At 53.1% G+C, this 24,842-nt stretch overlaps 1 long non-coding RNA gene across 1 annotated transcript; it reads left to right on the top strand.

Annotated features, from left to right (window-relative positions):
* The first annotated feature begins 464 nt into the window (after window positions 1–464).
* LOC144719961 (uncharacterized) lies at window positions 465–5,426 on the top strand. Its single transcript, XR_013585683.1, has 2 exons — window positions 465–547; window positions 1,396–5,426. It is a non-coding gene; the product is annotated as an uncharacterized LOC144719961 (long non-coding RNA).
* The last annotated feature ends 19,416 nt before the right edge of the window (window positions 5,427–24,842 follow it).

Here is a 24,842-nt window from a genome sequence, read left to right as displayed (position 1 = left end):
ACATACGTCACGGCTCTGCGATGTCACAATCCACCCGGCACCTGCCCACCGGCCGATTGAACCGCTCCATCTCCCCGGTGGACGCTCCCCGAGGGCGCGTTCCTTCCCTTTGGCTGCCCGCGCCGTCGGCATTCTTGACCGTCGGTCATCGTCTCTTGTGCGGGACGCGGCCTGCCCGATGCCACTAATTTTCCTGAACACTTTGAATCACGGCACGCCTTCGATCCACGCGTTCCCTCTTTCTGTCTCCCACTCGAATTCCAATCGTGCATCTCCCCGTGCCCGTTTGCGCGCTTCTTTCAGCGAAAACCCTCAAACACGAAACATCGCAATCGCAGCTGCAAGCAATTCCAGTCGAGCGCGCTGACAGGCCGAACTATTCCTCCCCCCTCGGCGAATCTGACAAGAGTCGGCGTCGTGACGCACCGGTGGCGCTCATCACGTGGGCTCGCGGCGGGGTGTCGGGGGGGGGTGGCGCCGCCGAACGGATCCACGCTCGCGTCCGCAAGAGTCCCGTGCCCTCGTCGGACAACGGCGCGCTCCGCAGGTTTGCAGCGCGGTCACGCAAAAGACGCCCATCGAGGGAGGGCTCTCTCCGGTGGGCGCAACGTGAACGACGCGGTCAGCTCAGCGGGGGTGGTTCGGCAATCGGTCACGCGGGACCACGATATTTGATTTCGTGTCTGCGCGGTCGCGCCCAGGCTATTGCATGGCGCAAGCTCGCCTTGCCCAATCGCGTCGTTGTCGCTCGCGGTCTCGAACATTTGACGCCGTGGCGGCGCTCTGTCGTCGCAAAATGCAGCCACGACAGCTTCGTAGTGTGGTGGTTGTCAAGGGGGCCCCAACTCGTAGGTTTAGCCACAAAGGAATGGGGGTGAGGGGGCAAGGCACCCCCTGCCCCCCACGCTGGTTACGCCACTGGCCCTGCTCACAGAAGGTCAACTTGCAACTTGCCCGCTCAGGCCACCACTGGTCCTGCAGTCTGCACGGGAGGCATCTCGAGGCAGAGAGACAGAGTGAGTGAGCCCCTGCGGAGAATATTTTGGCGACTATTTCACGCTGACCAGGCGTCTACACCTTCGCTCACCCCACGGTGGTTTATCTACGGACACTGCAGAGGCGTGGCTATGCATGCAGCTTGCATCACTCTTTCAACTGCCGCGCCGGGACGTGGAATCAAACCGGCGATCTCTGGATTGCAAGCCAAGTGCACTGATGGCTACGCTAAAAGTAAACAATTTTGTTTCTAAACTATGTTTTTATGTTACGAAGTTAGGGCCACTGAGCTTTATAGCTATTGTCCAGAAGCGGCAAATGATAGCCCAATGAAGTGGCATATCATGTGGGGATTTATATCAGTCAAATACTCTAAGCTCATGTTTCTAAATGTGGAAGGAAACCACCGGAGGGACCACGGTGAAAAATCCACGCGACCACGGAAAGGGAGGCGTGCAAATATGCAGCAGGCGTCAAAGGCCGGGATCGAACCCACGACCTCCTGCATACCAGGCGAGGTAGTTACCATCTCGCCACCGAGGCACCCCACTGCGACAGCTTCCTCGAGTCTTACGATAATTAATTCATCTGCCTTACTTTCATGGCATTTAAAAAAGAAAATACAGAATTATGACTACTTGCGTTGGATGGTGGGCGTTTTGGAACGGTAACTGAAAACAAATGAAGAATGTTGTACAGAAGTTGAGTCCAAACTTAGCGATCACTTTTCTTGGCCTGGGCAACTGCGTGTGTGTCTCTGAGTGCATGTGTGTCTGTGTGTGTCTGTGTGTGTCTCTGAGTGCATGTGTGTTTTTGTGTGTCTCTGAGTGCATGTGTGTGTCTGTGTGTGTCTGTGTGTGTGTGTCTGTGTGTGTTTGTGTGTGTCTGTGTGTGTCTGTGTGTGTCTCTGAGTGCATGTGTGTTTGTGTGTGTCTGTGTGTGTCTCTGAGTGCATGTGTGTTTGTGTGTGTCTGTGTGTGTATGTATGTGTGTGTCTCTGAGTGCATGTGTGTTTGTGTGTGTCTGTGTGTGTCTCTGAGTGCATGTGTGTCTGTGTGTGTCTGTGTGTGTGTGTGTGTGTCTGTGTGTGTCTGTGTGTGTGTGTGTTTGTGTGTGTGTGTCTGTGTGTTTGTGTGTGTCTTTTGAGAGATGTCTGTACATGGGCATGAGGCATCGTGCTCGTAGTCATCTCGGGTTTGGCAGCAGACCTCTCGCTCTGAATGAGTCGAGCAGCATTTATGTTTTCATTGGTTGTGCAATGCTACCTCAAGGCTACCTGACTTCTCACTCCACGTGAAGCTCCAGCTCCACATCAGCCACGATTATGCCCTCTCTGGATCCCCCCCCCCCCCCCCCTTTTTTTACGGGGACACCTGTGCTGGCTTGAACTCTTCGGGCTGACCTGCCAACGATCCAGCCTGGGGTCAACCCCGGCAGGATTTTTTTGCGTGTGAGAAGCTCAACAATACAATGAAAGACCTTGGCTTCATCCCACGAGTGAGCGCCTCCGGTAGATGATAATTCATTGACTGGTTCATGTAGGCGGGATGCCCAGCCACTACATGCCCAAGCAACTTGTGTTTGGCCAGAAGGAGGGGAATAAAAGGCCACGGCACCGGCTAGAGAGGAGGAACGATCATCTTGCCGACGACTGGCACCAGTGGCACCAAAGCATACAACTGAGCAATTGGTGGAAGCCGCCCGCCAGCAATAATAAGAGGCTCACAACAATGAGCAGAGCACTGAGCGGTTAAAATACGACAATCTGGCAGAGTCAGGAGTGAAGGTGGTGCATCTGCCAGTCGTCTCTGCCAGTTACCGCACAGCATCTGGTTGTGCGTGGTGACCTCCTGGCATCAGGATCTGGTATGGCACTAGCCTGGCACAAACACTTCGGGCCGAGTAGTTGTGGTTGTTGTTGTTGTTGTGTTGTTGTGTGTGTGCACAACCCTAGCGTAGGTGCTGGCTAACAGCACTTGCCCCAACAAGCCTGTTAAGGCTACACGTGGGATCTTTGTCTTGTGTCTGTGTGTGCGTATGACTGTGTGTCTTTATTTTGTGTGCGTGTGTGTGTGTGTTCCCACCCCCAGTGACAACACGCGCTGGCTTCCATCCTCTGTGCATTCTTCGCATGTTTACAATGTTCACAGGAGGAGAAAGAGTCGACCGCATTTCCTCTTTGCGCAATGACCTGAATACGTTTCGTCGGGGGCGGACTGCGGGGGGTGCGGACGGAGGAGTAATAATTCCGAAGCCTCGTCTATAACATTTACAAGAAAACTGATCCGAAATACCCCCCCCCCCTTCCTCTTCACGAGCGCGTCACAACAACGCATTTCACTCCCATTCGCGAGACGTATTGGGATTTTTTGTGTGTATTTTTGTAACGCGATTATCCCGGATCACGCATAACCCGGGATGCTGCTGCTGCTGCCGTGCCGCGCCGTCGTTGGCAGGACACTTTACAAATCCGGAGGGGATTGCTGTCGCTTCGATCCCATTGTATCCCGGCGCGGCGATTTGAAGGAGTGGTGCGACTTTGCTGAAATCCCGTCCCACACACGCGACACGCGCGACACGCGGTCATCGCCCGGGCCTTGCGATGTCCGATTGCCCACGCCCTTCGCGAATGGCACCAACTTGTCAAACTCCCGCTGTCGAGTGGTGGTTTTTTTTTTATTCAGGACGCCACGGCTTCGTTCGCACGAGTTGGCCATTGCGCGCTGCCACGTTTTCGACGTGAAGAAACGAGCATCCGGCGACGATGGATTTGCTCCCAAGCGCGGGAGGGTGCCAGGGTGTCATGGTCAGCACACTGCACTCGCAGTTGCACAGGTCGCCAGATCGATCTCCCGGCACGGCAATTTGAAACAACAGCGCACGAATCTGGAATTCTCCCCACACCACACACCGCCCACGCCTTCCACCCCCCGCCTCTGCCCACACAGCACTTTAAATGGTGACGAACGACACTTTTTGTTCCGTCGGCAAGTCGCGCGTGGTGTGATAAAACGTGGGTACACACACACCTCTTCGGGGGGGACGCCTTAGCCAGCGTGGAAGAGTAGGCCAAAACACACTCGCGATGCGCTCACCTGTCTGGAGGCTCACTGTGGTGGAGGCCTTTCCGCTAGCAGTGGCGTGAAAGGGCACTTGCAGGGCCGCGCCTTCAGCCCACGTCCCCGATCGATGCCGAGGCAGAGGTCGCAGCTGTGTCGTGAACGAGCGGCGTGAGGTGCACGTGGTTCGTCTCCTCCTGCTGCTGCTGCTGCTGATGGACGCCGCCGCCACACGCCGGTTACCTGCGACCATCTATCACCATCCGCTATCACCATGTATGCCCTTGTTTTAAAGAACATTGTTTAACTAAACATTTGCCAGAGACGCGTAAAGTGGAATGTTGATTCTAGCGATGAGCTTGGATCGCCTCTCTGGAACACATCAGTACCGTAAGGCGTAGATTGAGTACGTACTCTACTGTATATCAGTATGTGTATATGAGTACCTATACGTGTGTGTGTGTATACGAGTGGGTGTAGTGGGGAGCGGTGGCGTAGCGGTTAACGCACTGCGCTACGAACCTGGTGACCCGAGTTAGATTACCGCTCACGGCCAACACCGGTGACGATTATCTGAACCGGTCCTGGGCCTCCCAAGGTCGACTCAGCCTCAAAGGTGTACCTGGTGCGGTGTTTAGTAAGCATCGCCACTGGGGATACAAAGGCGGTCAGGCGTGGTGCTGGCCACAAACCCCCTCGTGTACCGTTCCGGCCTTCATAGGTACTCGCTAACAGCACTTGCCCCAACATCTGTTCAGGCTATACGGGGGATCTTTGTGTGTATATGCACACACACTATGTGTGTATGGAGGGTAGTGTAGATGCGAGCGCGCCGCGCTACGAACCCGGCGACACGGATTTCGACTCTCGCTCACAGGCGATATCAGTGGTGAACATTGAACCGATAATAATGAACCTCCCCTAGATCGACTCAGCCCCCAAATGAGAACCTGATGCGGTGTGTAATCATTGCCGCTGGCCTTCATAGGTGCTCGCTCACGGCATTTGCCCCAACAGTCTGTCACAGGCTACGCGGGGGAATCGTCGTCGTTGACAATGGGCGGAGCTGTGTGCAGCGCTGTGCCATTTGTGGTTCGCGCGTTTTGATTCCCAGCCACGGGGAAGGTCAAGACCGGTGCCTGAACCCGGCCCGGCGCCATCGCCTCTCCTCCCCCACCCCCACCTCCCTCTCGCCAACGCCGCACGAGCTGGATAAGACCAACGGAGTCATTGTCTGTCAGCGAGCGCCTATTAAGGCGAGCATGGACAAGACGGCTGATGGTGACATTCGGTAGCAAACACCTGATTTAGGCTGCGCAATGTTGTTTCGTTTTTTTGTTAACAATAAAACTCATTTATTGATTATTATTATATTTTTATCATGCATACTCTTTTTTTTCATGTCCCACTGAGCTCTACAGCTCTTTTTCAGAAGCGACCTGGTCACAAATGATAGCTCAACACAGATTTTATAGCAGCCAAATACTCGAAACGCGTGATGTCGATTCTGAATGTGGAGGGCAAAACCGGAGGACCCGCATAAAAAAAAATCTACGCGACCACGAGCAAAGAGACACGCAAACTCAAAATATACAACAGGCGACAGGGTCTGGATCAAACCCAAACATTATCCTGTATACCAGGCGAGGTTAGTTAACATCTGGGCACCGCGTATAGTTTGAGAGTATTTGGAGCAACCGCGTGCGCACAGTACAAGCAGAACTCGATTGTGTATCTGGCTGCCGAGTCCCAAGCTCGTCCATCAGCAATCTGTACGCTTTGACAAAGGCTGCTGCCGCTGCTGCTTGGGTAACATTGGTCCGGAAAAGCAATAGGGCGATGGACTAAAACAATGCGTGCTTCTCTGTGTGTAGAGACTCGGAGTGGTGCAAAGCGGTGCATTTGTGATGTTGGGGTCATTCCAACCCTCCTCGGCACAAGCCAGGCTCACATTCCAATCTCCAGGCGTGTGCACGGACACGTATCGAACCCAGGTTGTCAGGATTGTAGCACTTAAACTGACTCGAGAGTCAATTATTATCTTACTATTTGCAAGGATGATGGTGATAACGAAGGCGATGTTGAAATGATAAATGGATTTTTTTTAAAGTGTACAAGTTGCATCCTCTTGTCAATAGTGCCGTAAATTTCCCAATGTATCCACATGTGTATTAATTAGAAAAATGCCAATTATTCCTTGTAAATAACCTGCTGACTCTACTTTTAAAAATGTAAATTGCACAAAATTCAGAGCTGGGCAAAGTGCCGATCAATGTCTAACACAATTGATCAAGCTGACAAATACGGCAACAGAAGGACAGACGAACAGACAGAGAGACATACAGAGAGACAGACAGACAAGGTCAAGAGAGAGAGGAAGTGATGTAAACAAAGATTAGGTCGGGGAGCTGAGTAGGCTGAGAGGTGATAGCACCACGGACACACACCCAGACACGGCCCTAACGAATCATTACCAGCGGAACATTCGCCTGAAATGTAAACACCGTAAGCAACCTCTCAAAGCACAAGAGACGCAAGTGTCGTCAATATGTTTATTTAGACTATTGCAGGCGGGTATGCATTGAGTATAAACATCATATGCCCCCGTAGCAGTGACGATCATGATGGCTACAGGTTGGCAATACAACTGAAGCACTGTTTCACATTTGCACTCAATTCACTCGACTACCACCGAAGATATCCAGCTTCGATCGGTTGATGTTACACAGATTTTCCAATACCGCGTTTGCCACGGTGCTTAGTAAAGTCACCATTCGTGGAAGCCATCATTTGCACAATCTGTTCCAGCCAGACAATAAACAGTGATGCTGGCCTGATCCCGGCTGCTGATCTGAGTGGCTTTACAAACTGGTTGAGAGTTCCTGCTCAAATGACCATTTAGGTGATGCCCATCTCCTGTGCAGAGCCATGAGCCAGTGGTGGAAATTACACGTTCCTATGGTGGGAGCGAGCCTCTCCAGAATACAACCGCTGTTGACCCTCGCCACAAATTGGTCCTCTATTTATTGACCCACAGAGGGATGATGGGCCGAATCAACCCCGAAGCAGGGATGTAAACTAGAAACGTTCCGATTGGGAACATTGGCCAACTTGAGTTCTACACGTGGATTTGTGGTGACACGGTCAATTATTTGATCTCACGGTAAAGGGGCAGCCGTGCAATCGCTGGCTCACGCCACTGCGGGCGGAAGGGCCTCCACGAGATGAAGCTCAAAAAGAGAGGTCCCTCGAGGGCAGTGGTTCTCAAAGTTCGGGGTTCTCCAGGCCACCGGTGGATCCGTGGCGGTCCTCCAGGTGGTCCGCGAGGCTGTGATGCGGGTTCATCCGGACATTAATGACAACGTTTACACATTTTGTTTCGGTCATTAATGAATATTTAACTTTTGATAGTTAATTAAAAAAAACAAAATTAAGTTAGATAAACTACCCAGATTCAATTACCTTAAACCTAAGATCTAAACGATCTAGCTGCGTTAAAAAAAGTGTTTTTGTATGCTCCGTTAATATGACTCATATTGTGTTAGTGGTATTTAGAGAGAGAGAAGTGAATGCGTTTTGTCACCAGGGCTGGACGGGGGAGGTCGACGGAAAAATTAGCATCGACCGAGCGGTCCGCAGGCCAAGCAGGTTTGAGGAACCCTTCTGTCTAGAGGGTACGTGGCCGACTCATCTGCGTTGGCCGGACGTCTTGGAGGAGACGCGATGCACCCACCGTTAAAATGCCGCCGCTGAGTGAACAGAGGCGGAGAGGATTCAAGAAACTTAACGTTTCTTGATTTCTGCCGCGCTGGGAGATCGAATCGATCTGACGACCTCTGCATTTCAATGGTGTCGACTGTAACTGGGTGAGACTTTTGCTCAAGTGTCCGATGGGCATCGTTCTCACTCGCGGTTTTCATACCACGAATGTGTGGGGGGGGGGGGGGGGTTTGAAAAGTAATTTGAGGCAAATGTCATAACAGGAAATATATTTGATTTAATGTTGAGTTATGTTCATGCCATATTTTCTATATCTTCTGGAGATCCGTTGCCCTTTCGCTGAATTGTATTTGGTTGTTTTTGCTCTGAGTTCTATTTCCGTTTCGTGATGCACTTTATTTTAAGTTTTTACTTTTGTCTTTTGTTTTTCGTCACACAGGACGCACTTGCAAACGAGGCTCTATCCCGCGCTGTTGTCGAGCTTCTGATTTTAAAGGTCGTCATCTTTTTTTTTTACTTCAACTTGACGATGTCGCGGAAGTTCCACATTCTCACGGCAGGGGCCAGTCTTTCCATAGGACGAGCCGCTTCATGCGAGATGCAAATCGACCGCGACGGTCGGGGCCACGGGGCGTGGAGAGACGGGGGGAGACAGGAGGCGGGGGCGGAGAGGATGAGCCGCTTGCTCGGGCTAACACATAGAGACACACACACAGAGACACACACAGACAGAGAGGATGTTTGCAAGGAGCCGCGGAGACAGTGGCGGGGTCTGTTTTGGTTTCACAGCGCGCGATTCTGGCGGCGATTAAAAACAAACAAACAAAAAAACCCCATCGTGGTGTCAAAACACAAAAAAAGAAAGCATCGCGCAGATAGCGAACACAACGAGGGGAAGAGAGAGAGAGAGGGAGGGAGGGTGACTGGAGTCGCTCTCTTCTTCCGTGTGACCTGCGAGGAGCGACCGTTGGTGGTGCGGTGGTGGTGCTGGTGGCGGTGGTGGTGCGGTGGTGGTTGCGGTGGTGGTGGTCGTGGCGGCGGTGGTGCGGTAGTGGTCGGGCGGTGGTTGTGCTGGTGCGGTGGTGGCGATGCGGTGGTGGTGGGGCGATGGTTGCGCTGGTGCGGTGGTGGTGGTGGTGTTGGTGCGGTGGTGGTGGCAGTGGCGCGTTGATGGTGGTGTTGGTGCGGTGGTGGTGGTGTTGGTGCGGTGGTGGTGGTGTTGGTGCGGTGGTGGTGGTGTTGGTGCAGCGGTGTCGGGCACGTGCCTGTTGCGTCAATCCCAGGAATCGGCGCGCGCCGCGCGGGACCCACGCGGCAGCGTCGCGGACCTCAGCGGTGGACGCGGCGGGGATGTTGTTCAGATCGCCGTCGATCTCGGGCAGGGTGCGGCTCGCCTTCCGTGTGACTGACTACGCCTCAACAACCCGTGCCCTCAGCCTGTCCTGCGAGTGCGCGCTCCGCCACCCCTTCTAACCCCCCCCCCCCAGACGGCCAAACGCCCACCCAGACCCAACGCTCCCAGAGTGCTCGGTGCGACCCCCCCCTCCCCGCCACCACCCCCGTCCGCAGCGGCGTCCGTCAGAGCTCCCGGGCACAATGATGGTGAACGCGGCCCGTAGAACGCGCGCGTCGATATGGTCTGGGAAGATGTTCATGGCCCCGCGCCTCGGACAGTTTTCCTGCACGGCGGAGGGCATCTTATGTGGTTGTTGTTGTTGAGGACTGCGAATATAACTCATTGCATAGTCGGCGCGTGATGACCCCACCCCTGCCCGCCACGCAGATCACGAGGCGCCTTCATCCAACGTCAAACGCCACGAGTCTGGGTTGGGTTGGGTTTTTTTCTTCTTTTCATGTCGATTCCCTTCAGCTGCAGACGAGCTCCTGCCGCGCTGTAATGGTTACCGCTCCGCGATTCACAGCGCAGAGGTTGCACGGTTCGACTCGATCTCCGGGCGCGGCGGGGGAAACAACGGTGGGGGTCGCTTAAATTCGCCGCCTCCCAACGCTTCCAAAGACGTGTGGCTCGTGTGGAAACAGAGGCGCAGAATTCCCATCTCGAGGGTGCTGTGTAGAGATTCCTCGAGTGGAGGTCCTTCCGCCAGCCGAGACGAGAACGAGACATCGCAGCGCTGATCCTGTACCGGTTCATCTTGAAGCATCGCCACTCCATTCATCGTTGGAGTGGTGAATAATAATAATAATAGTTCAATTTGTAACGCGCGCAAATTTGCAGACGTAGTGGCCGCAACTCAGAGGCGCGGAGCCAAGCTCAGAGTCGCTCAAAAGCACGTGATTCTAGAGGTGAGTTTTTAAGCCTCTCTTGAAGGAGGCGATGTGGCAGGACGTAGCCCGTGACCACGAGCTCGTGTGCCACGGGGAATCGGTCACTTGTACATCTGGATTATTAGACGCGAATGGTATCAGCCCTGTTGGTGATGATGTCTCACACGTGTCGTTAACCCAGAGACGCCTTGCCCATCTCAAGACACCTTTGCAGGAGGTTCCTGCGTTGAGTAGTTTGAATAATTCTTTGTTGAGTATTTTTTGCTCGTGTGGACAAAAAAAAACCCCGGAGTGTATGGAGAACAACCAAGAATCGCTTAGAAGATAGTGCCTTTGCGGGGAGTCAGCAGTCGCCGTCCTATGGAGATTCCTGGCGTTTTCCATGGGAGTGTGGAGTTTCCGCCACTGGCTCAGGAGATGCATGTGTGACTTGACAGCCCGTTTCCTAAGAAGCCCATACTTTGGCCAGAGAGCATATTTCCAAGTGACTCGGGTAATTAATTTGGCAGCGATCTCCAACCCACGGCCTGGATTAATTGCACGTGAGACCCGTGGGATTCTAACCCTACCCAGGGGACTCAGCGGCGCTCCCCGTTGTAGGTTCCACATCGTCCCCTCGAGTCGCCGGCGGCGCCGGAGTTACCGCGCGCCCCAGGATGGCACGCACGGGGGCCACCGAGTGTTTACAAACGGGGGAACAAAAACAAACGCGCTTATTTTAGTGCCCTCTCTCCGCGTCTCGGCGGTCTCCAAAGCTCCTGCCCGATCAACAGCCCGCTCCGAGTAAAGAATCGCCGCATCTGATAGCGCCGCGGGTCTTTTTGTGGTAACGGAGATTCGCCGGCGCTGACACTTCTATCTGCACGGCTGCACAAAGCGTCCCACTGTCTAAACTGCGGCAAACGCGCGACGTGTTTATCGCTCGAGAGGGGGGGGGGGGTGGCGATGCCGACGGGGCTGTAAGTGTGTCGATAGTATCGTCCCTTCGAAGACACACACTCAGCGCGCCGATCGGCATCTTGCGCCGACGCTAAAGAACAACACGCGCGAGATTCGAACACAATGGGCGAAGCGCTCCTCGGCGGGCCAAGTTCACGTGTGTACGTGTGTGCATGCATGTTGAACTTCTTTCGCGCCGTACGTAGCCAACCGTGCTAATCGTGATCTCGCCGCCTCGCGAGCTCGTAAGGATTCACGATCTGGTTTGCATCTCGATTATATTTTTTTGTGCGAGGACTGTTTTGTTCGTTTGTTTGCTTAACTCCGAGCTAGAGAGGCAGGGCTTCGTTCCAGCTGGAGCTGCCCGTGGCTCAGCTCAGAAAGAAACAAATATTTCCAGCGCCCGGCTCACCACATCCAGCACAAATCCTCCAGCGTCCCGGAAAATATTCAGTGAGAATGTAATTTACCTGGCTTTCAGGTAATTTTCATATTTGGGACGCGAGCGGTCACATGGCGATGTCCCAGGGGGTATACGTGAGATGATTTATGAGCGAAATTATATCAGACATGACAGTAATTGGTGAATGGTCACGTATGAATCTGCCAATTTAAAATAGCGACAATACAATTTAAATCCACATGGTAACCTAAAACGATCTCAAAGACGCTTTCTAAACTCGTTGGTCGTAAACAATGTGGGTTTTCATTATTCATACATTTATTTCTCAGAGCCATGTTGGGTCAGGCAAGGGGGGTACTCCGTTGAAACGGAATTCAACAAGAGGGTTGAGAAGCAATGGTGTAGAGAAGTGGTCCTCAATCCTCTACTGCAGCCTTGCACCCCTTTAGTTCTCCATCGTAAAAAAAAACACAATGTATTATGTGAATAAATGCAAAGAGTCCTCTGGTCGAGCACCAATTGGGTCGAGGCTCAAAAGAAAGCCGTCCCTTGGTGTGGACCAATCAGTTTCAAGGACAATGCATATATTACATAGTGTGTTTTTTGTTTGCATTTTGACTGCAAGTATTGTGCTTAATGCAGACATTAATCCTTGTAAAAAGGTTTCAGTTTTGTTGCCAGAAAAAAAGGGGAAAACCCTATTATGAAACAAAGTAAGTTGTACGTTACGTGCCCGTGCTGAGTTTGTGTTTTCGATTATTTAACTTCTAAAAAAACCATCTGGCCGTATCTCGCACCTCCAGAAAGGGCGTCTCGCACGCCGAGGAGGTTAAGAAGAAGAACCACCTCGGGGTAGAGGGTGATCGCGCAACCAGCCCAGCCTCCCAGCCACTCCTCGCGACCAAACCAAGCATCAGGAGACGCTGCACGCAGTGGTGCACACATCGGGCCACGGTCAATCCACTGCTGGATGAAGGCGTCCCGAAGCCGCCTGCTCCCACATTCCTGCGACGTATCAACCAACCGCACGCCAAACGAGCCGACCGTGTGTGTTTTTTTTTTACTCCGCCGTATAATAAAACACAATGGCGTGGAGTCGTTGGTGCAGCAATTGAACCCGGATAGCCTGGGTTGGATACCGGGCAATGGCTAATGCCAGTGGGGAGTGATATGTGAACTGGTCCTGGTTCCCCCCCCCTCGCCCGCCTCGTTCTTGGTCAAACTACACCCCCCCCCCCTCCTTTTTGCCAACGCAGCGTGGGAGGGCCTTCATCCAGCAGTGGATTAGCAAAGCATTGTGAATCATCACGCGCATGTACAGCAGCCACCGCCGCCATTGTTGCTGCACGCGCTTCTCCACTGCGCGGCGGCGCCTCCGTGCGCGGTGGGCATCGCCGCCGATTTCACGCGCGGAATGTTTATTTATTTTTTGCGCCGAAATGCCGAAACTGTTTCGGGTCGGTTTTAGCCGTCCTCGGCCAGTGAAGGAATTGTCGGCCGGAGCACGGTGCTCCGGACAATAGGAGGGCATTGATGATCCGCGCTTCCCCGCTGTGAAGGGGGGATGGGGGGGGCAAACGTGTCCACATCGGCTGCTTGCGTTGTGGCCGAAACGTCGTGAGAATTTTATTATTTTATTATGTTGTAATTTTTGTATTTTGTTATTTCCCTTCTACGTGACTTTACCGAAAGAACCAAGAATATGTCTCCACACCGGTTTGCGGGCTGCACGCTCAGGGCCGGATTAAGGCGCGGGGCTTTAGGGGGCTGCAAGCCCACGGGCCTCCGCCGGCTGGAGATGAAGTGAAAAGTTATTTCGTTTGTGAAAACTGAATTTTATTTGTTGTTAGCCTTGTAAAAAAAATTTTTATTTCACTTTGTTTTCCTTTTGAAAATATTACTGGGGGGGATTCACTGTACCTGTAGGCCCAGGGGGGACCTACAAAATCTTAATCCGGCCCTGGCTGCACGTGTTGGGAGTCGTGAAGCCGGCTTCTCGATCTGCGCTTCTCCCCTGTGCAAGCAGTGGGACTGGCCCGAGTCGACTCAGCCTGAAATGTAAACGTGCCGTTCTCTCCCAAAGCTCACGAGGAGGAAGGGAACGGGCGTGTCGGGGTGGCGCTGGCCACCCACAGTCGCTCGTCTCCTGCCAATGTAACCATTTGCGCAGAGCAATATCCCACATTCACCGAAATATACACGGAGGGTCTTGGTTTGTATGTATGTGTAGTGGATTCAACTGAGTCGCAGACGTACTTCTTGGAGGCCACACACATTTATTAACACCAACACATTAACACAAAGGGGTTAAGATGCAGCTCTTGTCAATCTACTGCTGGATGAAAGCCTCCCCACGCTGTGTCGGTCTTGAGGGCTGTTTGACCATACTTGAGTGTGACTTGGTCAGTGTGAGTTGGTGAAAGTGTAGCATTTGAACGGTGCGTGTGTTTGGAATGCCAGCGGCGGCCGTGTGGCTGATGGGATGTGTCAAAGATACTCCAGTGGATTGACAAAGGGGTGGAACGTATTATTATTCATGATATATGGATGATGATGATGATGATGATAACGATGGTGATGTCACCAACTCTGATCAATCCACCCGTGGACAAATACCTCCCCGAGAGTGTGGCCAACCCTCGCGATGCCTTCTTCCGTCTCTTCTCATCTCCGTGGTGGTCGTCCCCTTTAGAGTCCTCCCTCTCTTAGCTACGATTCCATCACCAGTCTCGTCCATTGCCCTTACTGGTAATGCGTTTTTATCAAGCCCAATCACTTTCCCAAAAAGTAAACATGATGTCTGACATTTCCAATTGACCGCTCTCTCTGTCTTAATTTTTTTTATTGTACCTGGTAAGGCCCCAGTGAGCTATGTAGCTCACTGGGGTAGCTCTTTTTTCAAAAACGACCTGGCCACAAATGATAGCTCAACGAAGTGGCTTATCATCACGCGGAAATGTGTAGCAGTCAACTACTCTAGACGCTTGTTTCTAAATGTGGAGGGGAAAACCGCAGGACCCTGAGAAAAATCCACGCGACCACGGGGAGAGAGACACGCAGACTCCACTTATACAGGCGTCAGGGTCGGGATCAAACCCACGACTTCCTGCACACATATCCACAATAATCACGTAATTATTGCGCCCTCTATTCCTACAATCCTACGCACATTAAGTTGCTAGAAACAACTCCGATGCGGTATCAGGACAGGCGGCGTTCAGGTGAGACGGACGTGGCCTGGCGGCAGAACGACTCCCCGTGGGAGCAGTCTTCCCCGGACCCCCTCCGACTGAACCGAAACGCGCCCGCTCCAGGATGCACGAATTTCAAGATGCGCTACGATGCTGCTGCTGCTGCTACTCAGCCCCTCCCTCCTCCACCACCGCTGGCTGGCAGCTCGCGCTTGGTGGCGGTGGTGGAGGAGGGGGGGGGGGGGCACGGAGGTGCTGCCGGGCGCCGCTCGATGCGCTCCGCAGATGCGTGGCGCGAGGCCGTGCCGACGGTGGTTGCTGGGCGTGCCCCGCGCCCCCCCCCCCCCCCGGCGATGAGATCGGCACGGGATGTGCGCGGGACCTGCCGCGGTGGGGGGCTGCCACGCGGTGTTCGCGATGCTGGAGCCATCCGCCTCCTGGAAGCGTTCGACCGGCGTGCTGCGTGTCTCGATCAGAGTCCTCCGTGTGATTCCACTGAAATGGGGAGGTGGGGAGGGCGTTCTCTTGACCCTTCGGTGGCTGCAGCCAACGCCGTGGATGGCAATTCCACATTGCCATGGCGGTTCGCCAGCTTTATCCGTATGATGACCAACGTCGGCTTTCCGCAAAATCGGTATTTGCTCCTCCGCATCGACAGCGAAACGAAGTGCGGCCAACGTCCGAACGAACCCAGCTGCCGTGTGCGCGGGGTTTCAATAAACCGACAATCCACGTGTCAGGCCATTTAGGGGGGGATTCCTCCCTTCTCTGGGAAGAGCCGCTCGCTCATCTGCACGCGCGGGCAACTCTCCAGTCGGCCAAGGAAATCACCGCTCCGCTCTCTTTTGTTCATTCATTCATTCGTGTCCACGTTGACCGTCGTTTCCGATACGCGCTGCAGCTCTGATTTATTGCGGGGGGGGGGGGAGTTTTTTTTCCAAGTCTTTTTTGTTTTGTTAATTCTCTTCCGCCGTCAGGGATTTTTTTTCTTTCCTAAATCACTCGCCATGCGATGTTCCGCGCAGTGAATAACTCGTCTTGTCCACGCCGCTTCATTGTCGCAGAACACTGAGAACTGGTACAGGGTTAAAATGGTGTTTGTTGACAGCGTGGGATGAATAAGATGCGTGCGCGCGCGTGTGTGTGTGTACTATGTATGTTCTCTCGTCCACAAATGTAATGAGCAGATGCCTGCTGCCCCAAATACACTGCGTGCTATGGGCGATAGAGACGTTAGCACACTCAAGGCTGGAAACTGCTCTGTAACTCATAATAAAAAATCCAGCACATTCGTCAATAACACTGTGGCCTTAAAAGAAAAAAAACAGACATATCATATGTGACGTTTCGAGCAATGACCCTTAATAACACCAAATAATAATGTGACTCATAGAGGTGTTCACTCATTGTTGGCTCTGTGATGCCACCAGGAATAATTCATAAAATGTTTTACATTTATATTTTTAAAAGCTCTAATTTTCCTACGAGTTCAGTCAAAATAGTTTCTTTCAGTTGAAAAAAGTGTTCCAACAGAAGTTTATTTTACGGTCCGTTCGTACCAACGGAACTTTGAATTGCATTCATTGATTAGCTTTTATTCCTAACACGTGGTGCGAAACGTCGGACGTCGTTCTAAACAACACGTGGCACAATCGGTAAAAAAAACATCACAGAGGGCCACACCGCAGCAGCAGCACAATCGTGAACGCCTGCACAGTGGCAATCGACTCGTTGAGAAAGACCGCACTGGCGACGGTGGTGATGTGTGAGGCGCTAATTCACACAGCAGGGTCGTGGCGCGGTGCAGGCGTTCGGCTCACAACGGGGAAGCCCACGAGTTCAAATCCCGGCCAGGGTCAACCCATAACAACCTCTGGGGTCTATTCAATTGGGAGATTTCCTCTAAAACCAACACGTGCAAATGCCGAATCTGGGCAGCTCAATTCCAGGTTAAGAGTGGTTGTTACGAGAGTGACACTGACCCCTTCCATGAGAATGTGGGATTTCCACCACTGGCTAGGTGCCCTCGATTAACCTTAAAACTGCCACCAACTTCCCACCCCATCGAGCGCGGGGCCACCGAAACCCTGCCACGGGATGTCGGCTCGCGCCGGGTGTTCGTTTTGGCACGACGACCGACGTTTCGCTCCCCGCGCCTCGTGGAGCAGAACGCCGCCGCAGTGGGGCGCGTTCTCCCCCGAGCATCCGGGGAGGAGGGGGTGGGGGGTGAAAGGAGCGGTTCTGTCTCTGCCGCTGCCGCTTACAGAGAGAGAGGAGACGCGGGATGGCTCCAGATGACGGAGAGATAGCGCGAGATAAGCGACCGCATTGTCGTTGCAGGGCCCTGGCAGCGTGTGGCGTTACGTGTTTTGGTTTTCAGTGACGCCCGAAATATAAACTTTCAGTGTTATGCTCCCAAAGCCAAGTTTAGCGAGTTACGATGGAACGTTTCACCGACGGAGCAAACAATTACACTCTTGTTGCTTGCAATGGCCCTTTCACCCTAACAGCGCGTGTGACCGCGTGCGTGTGTGGGCAGAAGCGCTACGAACCTGGCGGCCAACACCGGTGAGGAGCATCTGAACCGGTCCTGGGCCTCCCCTAGATCGACTCGGCCTCAAACGAGTACCCGGTGCGGTGTGCTAAACATCGCCACCGGGGGAGACAAAGGCGGCCGGGCGTGGTGCTGGACACCCACCCCCCTCGTTGCCCCGTGTCGGCCTTCATAGGTGCTCGCTAGCAACACTTTCCCCAACAGTCTGTTAAGGCTATACGGGGGATCTTTGCCTTTGTGTGGGAAGCGGCAATTAGCGCGTTGGGCTATGAACTCAGGTACCCGAGTTCGATTCTCGCTCGCTGCCAACACCAGTACCATCACCACTGGGGAGACAAAGGCGGCCGGGAGTAGTGTTGTCCACCCACCCGCTCTTATGCTACACGCTAACTGCACTTGCTCCTACAGTCTGTTAAGGCTATCCGGGGGTCTTTGTCTTTGTGTGTGCGCGTGTGTGTGTGTGTGGGGGGAGCGGTAGTGCAACGGTTAGCGCACTGCGCTACCATCCTGGCGACCAAAGTTCAATTCGCGCTCACGACCAACACCAGTGGCGATCACCTGAACTCGTCCTGGGACTCCCCTAGGTCGAGGTGTGTGAACATCGCCACTGGGGAGACAAAGGCGGCCGGGCCTGGTGCTGGCCACCCACCCCCTCGTGCGCCGTACGGCCTCAACAGGTGCTCGCTAACAGCACTCGTCCCTGCAGGCTGTTGAAGGATATACGGGTGATCTTTGACCTTGGTGTGTGCTGTGGGGAGCTGTGGCACAGTGATTTGTGTGCTGCGCTACGAACCCAATGACCCGAGTGCAATTCCCCGTCACAGCTAATATCAGTGGTGATTATCTGAACAGGTTTTTGGACCTCTCCAAGGTCAACTCAGCTGTGAATAAAATTGGTGCTGCATCGGCATTGGGGAGAGACAAATGTGACCTGGCACGGTGTTTGCCACCCACCAACCCTCGCGCGCCGTGCCAGCCTGAATAGGTGCTCGCTAACATCACTTGCCCCGACATTCAGTTGAAGGCTATAGGGGGTTATTTGTCTGTGTGTGTGCTGTGGGGCGCTGTGGCGCAATGGTTAGCCTGTAGCGCCACGAACCCGGCCACTCGAGTTCAATTCCCGCTTGCAGCCGACATTGGTGATGACAATCTGAAGCGGTGCTGAGCCTCCCCCGAGTAACTTTGTGCGGTGTGTAAACATCAGCGTTGCGCAGGCGAAGGTGACCTGGCAATGTTGATGGTCACCGCTCCGGCCTCGTGCGGCCTTACTCGGCCTTGCGAATCGGTGTTCGCTACCTGCACGTGCCCCAACAGTCTAAAATGTTGTGGCGTGGCCCTCCAACTTCGATATCGGCGTTGCCGTGCCAGTGACGACTTGGCACACTCGGTTCACGTGACGCAAACATTACTAGTTGGCTGCGTCGGGTGGTGGCGTGTTGAACGACACATCTATATATTTACGCGATTTAACCCAAACAAAAACCTGTATTATATGGGGGGGGTCTTTGTTTAGTTTTTTTGCGGAAAGCGGTGACCAAGTGGTTTCACGCATCCCGGGTGCGATTCCGGTGAGCGGGGTCCAGGGTCCTCAGCGGTGGATCTGCCGGTGTCCGAACTTGTCCTCTGCTCCTCCCTGGTTCGTCCCCGCCTCGAGCGAGGAGCTGGCGTGTGGCGTGTCACGTGGTAGAACATCAGCACTGGGGTCGAGACCAGAGACGAGATTGGCAGGGCTGCTGGCTCCGTCGCGTCGTTGCTTTCATGGCTTTATTTTGGTGATTTCGAAAAGTTTTTTGGTTTGGCCATGTTGTTTGTTGTAGTACGGAGTTAGACTGATGGCCTGAATCTAAGTTGTCTTGTGGTTGTTGTTGGTTGTTTGACTTGCATCCCACTGGGATTTTTGCACACAGCGTTGGTGTACGGTGTTTTTTTCTGCAATATTTTGTTGTCTTTTCTTGGATTTTCTGTTTGCACTCAGTCACATATTCACTTTAAGATGTTTTCTTGTTCATGTTTGTGTTTTTTGTTTGTTGCAGTTGCACCCAATTCAAGAGCCGAATGGCTCACAGGGCTATACACAATAAATGAACTTGAACTTGAATAACGCTGCGCCGGCCTTAATAGGCGCTCACCGACAGCTCCCAGCTTTCCCTCTCTCCTCTCTCTCTCTCTCTCTTGTATTGCACGAGGCGCATATAGGGGACTCGCAGACTTTGTAAGCCTGTAGGTGCACTGTATGATGGTGGCAGTATAAAGCTGGCTTCAATTACTCGCCATAATTCACAACATCAGCAGCGAGTAGTATCCTAACCTCTCCTGAGCCGATACCCAGGCCTTGAGATATGAGTGGCCGCAGCAGTGCGCAGTAACGGCCACACGAGCCCGTCGTGTGCTGTGCCGCCCTTAATAGGTGCTCGCTAACTACTACAGATTACCCTATGGGCGGCCGTGCAAAGTGGGGGGTCCTAAACTGCACGTGTCTTTAATTTCTGGAGCAATAAAGGATGCAATGGATTTTGTTAGAATTCAATGTTACGTTGCAAATTGTATTTAAAGCTTAAACCTTTGGCAAGGAAACATTTAAGTTATTAACATAAAGTGTGCTGCGTTGTGTGCCATGTATTTTGGAATGTTGCGCAACGAATGCGTTAATACGGGCAGTCAATCATGTTATTAAATCTCAACATTATAAAGTAACAATATCCCCCAAGTGGCAAAGGCTGCTAGGAAGAGTGTACCGATCCCTCCTTTGCGCAAGTTAACGCCACTGCACACACCGCGCGTAGCTGATGGTTGCTAATCTCGAGAAACTGGAGGAGGAGGAGGAGAGGGGGTGGGGTCGCGAGTTCAACTGCCCCCCGCCCCTCCCCTCGCCCCCCACAGCCCCCACCCGCGTGACGTCACGCGCTGGACGTGCAGTAATGCGCAGGGGGAAGCCTCGTCCTGGGAACTCGTTGGACCGGCCCCTCCTGGACGTTCCGCGAAAATGGAGCTTCGTTGCTCATCGGTATTCCTCCTCCTCCCATAGATGTCAACCCCTTGTTCAGTGCCCTACCTCATTACAGACAAATTCAGACCGTGCCCCTTATACATCTCGTCGTTCATCCTACAAAGTCCCATCACAAGGGAGACACACACGACACAAATAGACAAAACAAAAAAAGCTGCCCGTATTTGAAACGGCTGTACGCCGGATGGGCCTGAAAACTCACTTTCCCTGCACAAGAATACGGGACAAGCCGCATGGCTTGACAGCTGTGCCCTCCGCTCCAGATACGGACTCTGCTTCCGTAAACCGCAGCCCTCGTTGCGTTCGTGAGGATTGCGTCGCAGCGTCGATGAATCAAAGGGATAGATATTAGTCAAGCGGCACAGCCGCTCCGGGAGGGCCTTCGAGAGCTTTGCGTTGCGGTCGTCGGCTGCGTCGGTGGTGGTGACTCAAGGTGGGCGGTAATGGGAACCATACTCTTAGTTCTTTCGGTAAAGTCACGTAGGTAGGTAAAAAATGAAATTAAAATTAATGAAAATAATAAAATCACGACGTTTCGGAGGCAACACAAGTCTCCGTCATCAGGTGGGACCTTCACAGCCAGACTAATCTGGCTGTGACAGACTAATCTGGCTGTGACGGTCCCACCTGATGACGGAAACTTGTGTTGCCTCCGAAACGTCGTGATTTTATTATTTTTATTAATTTTAATTTCATTTTTTACCTACGTGACTTTACCGAAAGAACTAAGAGTATGAATCCTTGCAGTCACGAAAGCTTCAAATCTAGAGGTAATGGGAAGCGTCGCCCACCCCATGAGTCCGCATGCCCGTTCCTGTTGTCAGCAATGATGCGTGGAGCTTCCCGTACTGCGCGGCGGAACAATGCATGGTATTCTATCAGAGCATGTTTTTGTTTGCAATGTACACCGCAAGTAATGCGGCACTCGATTGAACATCTTAGCACCTCCTGTTTGATTGCCAAAAAGGACAAAACCTATTCTTATTTTTCATACATTGATACTGGCAAATCAGGTGCAATGATATGGCTGCTCCCCCCGAGCTTTCAACGCTCTGAGAGTGGCATTGTCTTTGTACTGTTCGCCTTTTGGCGTTCTCTGGTCTGACACTGGTGAGACTAGGCCATACAAACGGCTGGCTCTGGTGTAGGACAATCAGTTTCAAAGACAATTCCAAATCCCATCAGAACGTATTTGTTGGCATGTTCACCACAAGTACTGCGTATGGTTAATGCAGCACTTGATTCCTTGCAAAAGGTTTCTATTTGGTGTTTGTACATCTTAGCACCTCCTGTTTTATTGCCAAAGGGGGTTAAACCGATTCTTACTTTTTTCATACAGCTTCCTCTGATAGCACGAGTGTGGAATCGCACGGCAAAGACATCCGATTATAATTCTCTGCAGGATATCCACGAGTCTTGACCAGCCCTTGTTCCTGGCGTGCACTTTGGGGCGTGAAACGTTATATCTCCTGCTATCCTGAATTTTGTTTTGCAAATGCAGTAAGTCGAGTTCATTGGAAGATAACCCTGATATCCGTGAGTATCGGTAAAAAGATCAATGGGGTGAGTGGAGTCAATTTGCGATTAATAGGATCTAAAGGAAACTAAACCTTTTATCTTACCAGGTAAAGCCCACTGAGATAAATTAATCGGTTTCAGAAGCGACCTGGCCACAAATGACAGCTCAACGAAGTGGCTTATCACGTGGAAATGTACAGCAGCCAAATACTCTAAACGCATGTTTCTAAATGTGGAGGGGAAAACCGGAGGACCCGGAGAAATATCTACGCACACCGCGGGGAGAGAGCGAGACGCTCAAACTCTAAGTATGCAAAAGGCGTCAGAGTCGGGGTCGAACCCACGACCTCCTGCATACCAGGCGAGGGAGTTAACATCGCGGCGCCCACGTGACGGATGCTGCAGCACGCGTACACGGCGACTTCGTATCAAAGTAAAGAGTTTCGCTCGTAGCGTTTGGCCGGCCTGAGCCGGAGGTGGAAATTCCACAGTCCTCTGACGTTGCCTATCGTTTCCACTTTTTCACAGCCAAAAAACTTTGGGATTTTATCTCACCCCCAGAGGGAGGGATGATCGGCCGAGGCAGTTCCCAAGTCACGTGCCTTGACTGCAGCGCCGCCCGGCTGGATCGTCGCTGTGAGCGAGTGGCTGTTGTTGTGAACGTCGTCACATAATTGGCCAATCGCCCGATGCTTAATATATCCTCCATTTAATTTGTCTCCCAAGTTCTGCCAAACGCCCCCTTTTCTCCCTTTCTCCGCGCCCTCCATCTCGCACCCAGGTTGCGGAGGTCACCGTTTGGGCATCGCCAGAAGTGTGGTCAAAATCCCTCTATTTGTGGTCCGGACTCCGTTATCGCCGATTCCTCACCGCCGCCCTCGTCACCTATAGTTAGAAACCGCGGCACCGCGGCAGCAAATCACTGCAAACGAGGACAAGGCTTCTTATTTCCGTTGCAAGGCCCCCCCCCCGCCCCCCCCCAGCTCGTGTGTGCTTTTGCTTTTAATCAGCGTCGTTTCTCTGCCAAGTAAAAGACCGTCTGAAGGCCAAGAATTAGTCGGGAAGGGATTCCAGTCATCCATCCTTCTCCTCCCTGCTCGGCCACCCACCGCTGATTTTGTTCCTCCGCATTCGTTTGGGGCCGCTGGACAGCTGCAATGGCCACGCTCGCGGGAACTATTGACTGCTAACTTCTGGACGGTAACGCCAACCGACTTGTTAAGCTCCGCTGTCGAGTGTCGCTTCAAGATGCCGTGGCATCTTTCGCAAGAGTTGGCCATTGCGCTCTCTCTCCCACACTTCCAACGTGAAAATGCAACCGCCGACGACGGAATTTGCTCCCGAGTGCGGGAGGGTGCCAGAGTGTTGATGGTCAGCACATTGAACTTTCAGCGCGCTGCTCGCCCGATCGATCGCCCGGCACGGCAGCTGGAACGGTGCACGTTTCTGAAATCCTTCCCACACCCCCATGACTTCAGTCCACCCCGTGGTATAAATGGGTACATTCCAGTCGATCAGCAGGTCGAGTGTAGTGAGGTCAAATGTGGGGACTCCCACCCCTTTCAATATGTCTCGCCAGTGTGGAAGAGTAGGCCGAATCTCCCCTCCAGTGGCTCTCTATCGCTCCTTCTAGTGCAGGTCCTTCCGCCACCAGTAGCGTTATCAAGCACTTACAGGGATGCGCATTTATCTGTGGGATGGTGGGGATTCCACCAGTGGCTCAGGGCTACCAACGAGAGATGAGCGCAATGCCTATGCGAGTTTTGGGGACTTGGTCAATTCCCTTTGGAACGCAAGAACCCTGCTGATATTTTAGCACATCAGAGGATTTCTCGAGTGTTCACGAAAAACATGTATCTTCTCTTTGGTGTTTTCACTCGTGCGTTGTAAAACAAATGGACGAGATGCTTAGTCTGTGGACACAATTGTGGCCCACATCATGAATAATAATCCTGAAAAACGTAATAAAATTGGCACCTGTGGGGTGTTGTTAGTAAATCCGATACGCAGACTGAGATGAGAGGTAATTCTGCTGGATCAACACTGTTGTGAGATCACGTGTGTTTAACTTCTTTCGTACCGTACGCAGCCAACCGTGCTAATCGGAGGTGCGGGGGATAGACAACAAACTAAACACACGCAAATAACAGTTCACACCTATAATAGAGGTTTTTGGGTTCGATCGCGTAAATATATAAATGTGTCGTTAAAACCCGCCATCACCCGACACAGCCAACTAGTAAGGGTTGTCACGTCAACAGAACGTGGCCAATTCGTCACTAGTACAGCACCACCCGGTGTGTTGGAGAGCCAAGCCACAACATTTACACTCTGATCACGACGTTTTGCCAGTAATTACAACTAGCTTCATCAGGCGACAGCCAGATTTCGTACTCAGTTTTGCATCGTTCTTCACAACTCTGCAGCTTCACTGTGGATCACCAGCCGAGTACAAGTCGGGCCAGTGGCATAGCCCCGGCGGCAGCGCGTTGGTCGCCTATTGGAGAGGTTCGCCGTTCGAATCCGGCAGCCTCTCTGGTTAATACTGCGGTGCTGTGTACCAACCGACTTGAGCCACACGAATGCGGAGCGTGCATGGAGGGTGGCGGGGGTGGCTTGGGGCTGTGAGGGTGTGAGGGTGGGGGGGGGTGATCGCCGCTCCGCTGAGCCGGGTCAGGGTCACTGCTGCGGTCGAACTCAGTGAACTCCACGGTGGAGTGACCAGCGGGCAGCGCCAGTGGGTGGGGTGTCAGGGAGGGGGGGGGCCGTGTTACCACGGGGGGGGGGGCGATGGATGCGCGGACAGCGCCAGTTGGTGGGGTGTCAGGGGTGGGGGTGACCACGTGGTGCCACGGGGGGGGGGGGGGCGATTCGCGGGCAGCACCAGTGGGTGGGGTGTCAAGGGGGGGGTGACCCCGTGGTGCCACGGGGCGGGGGGGGGCGATTCGCGGGCAGCGCCGGCGCGTGCGGTGCCACGGGTCCGACACCGCGCGCAGGGAGGGGGTGCGGGATGAAAGCCAGATGGGGGGGCAGCGTTAGCGGTGGAGAGAGGAGGAGGCAGGGGGGGAGGAGAGATGAGGGGGGGGGAGATGGGGGGGGAGAGATGGGGGGGGGGGTGGAGGCCTTACCAGCGTGTGCGTAGATTTTGCCCGGAATCAATTAAAGCCGC

This window comes from Lampetra planeri, chromosome 7 (assembly GCF_965212315.1).
Source record: "Lampetra planeri chromosome 7, kcLamPlan1.2.h2, whole genome shotgun sequence".
Classification (NCBI taxonomy): Eukaryota; Metazoa; Chordata; class Hyperoartia; order Petromyzontiformes; family Petromyzontidae; genus Lampetra; species Lampetra planeri.
Note: the sequence above shows the minus strand (reverse complement) of the source record. Positions and strands in the feature narration are given on the sequence as shown.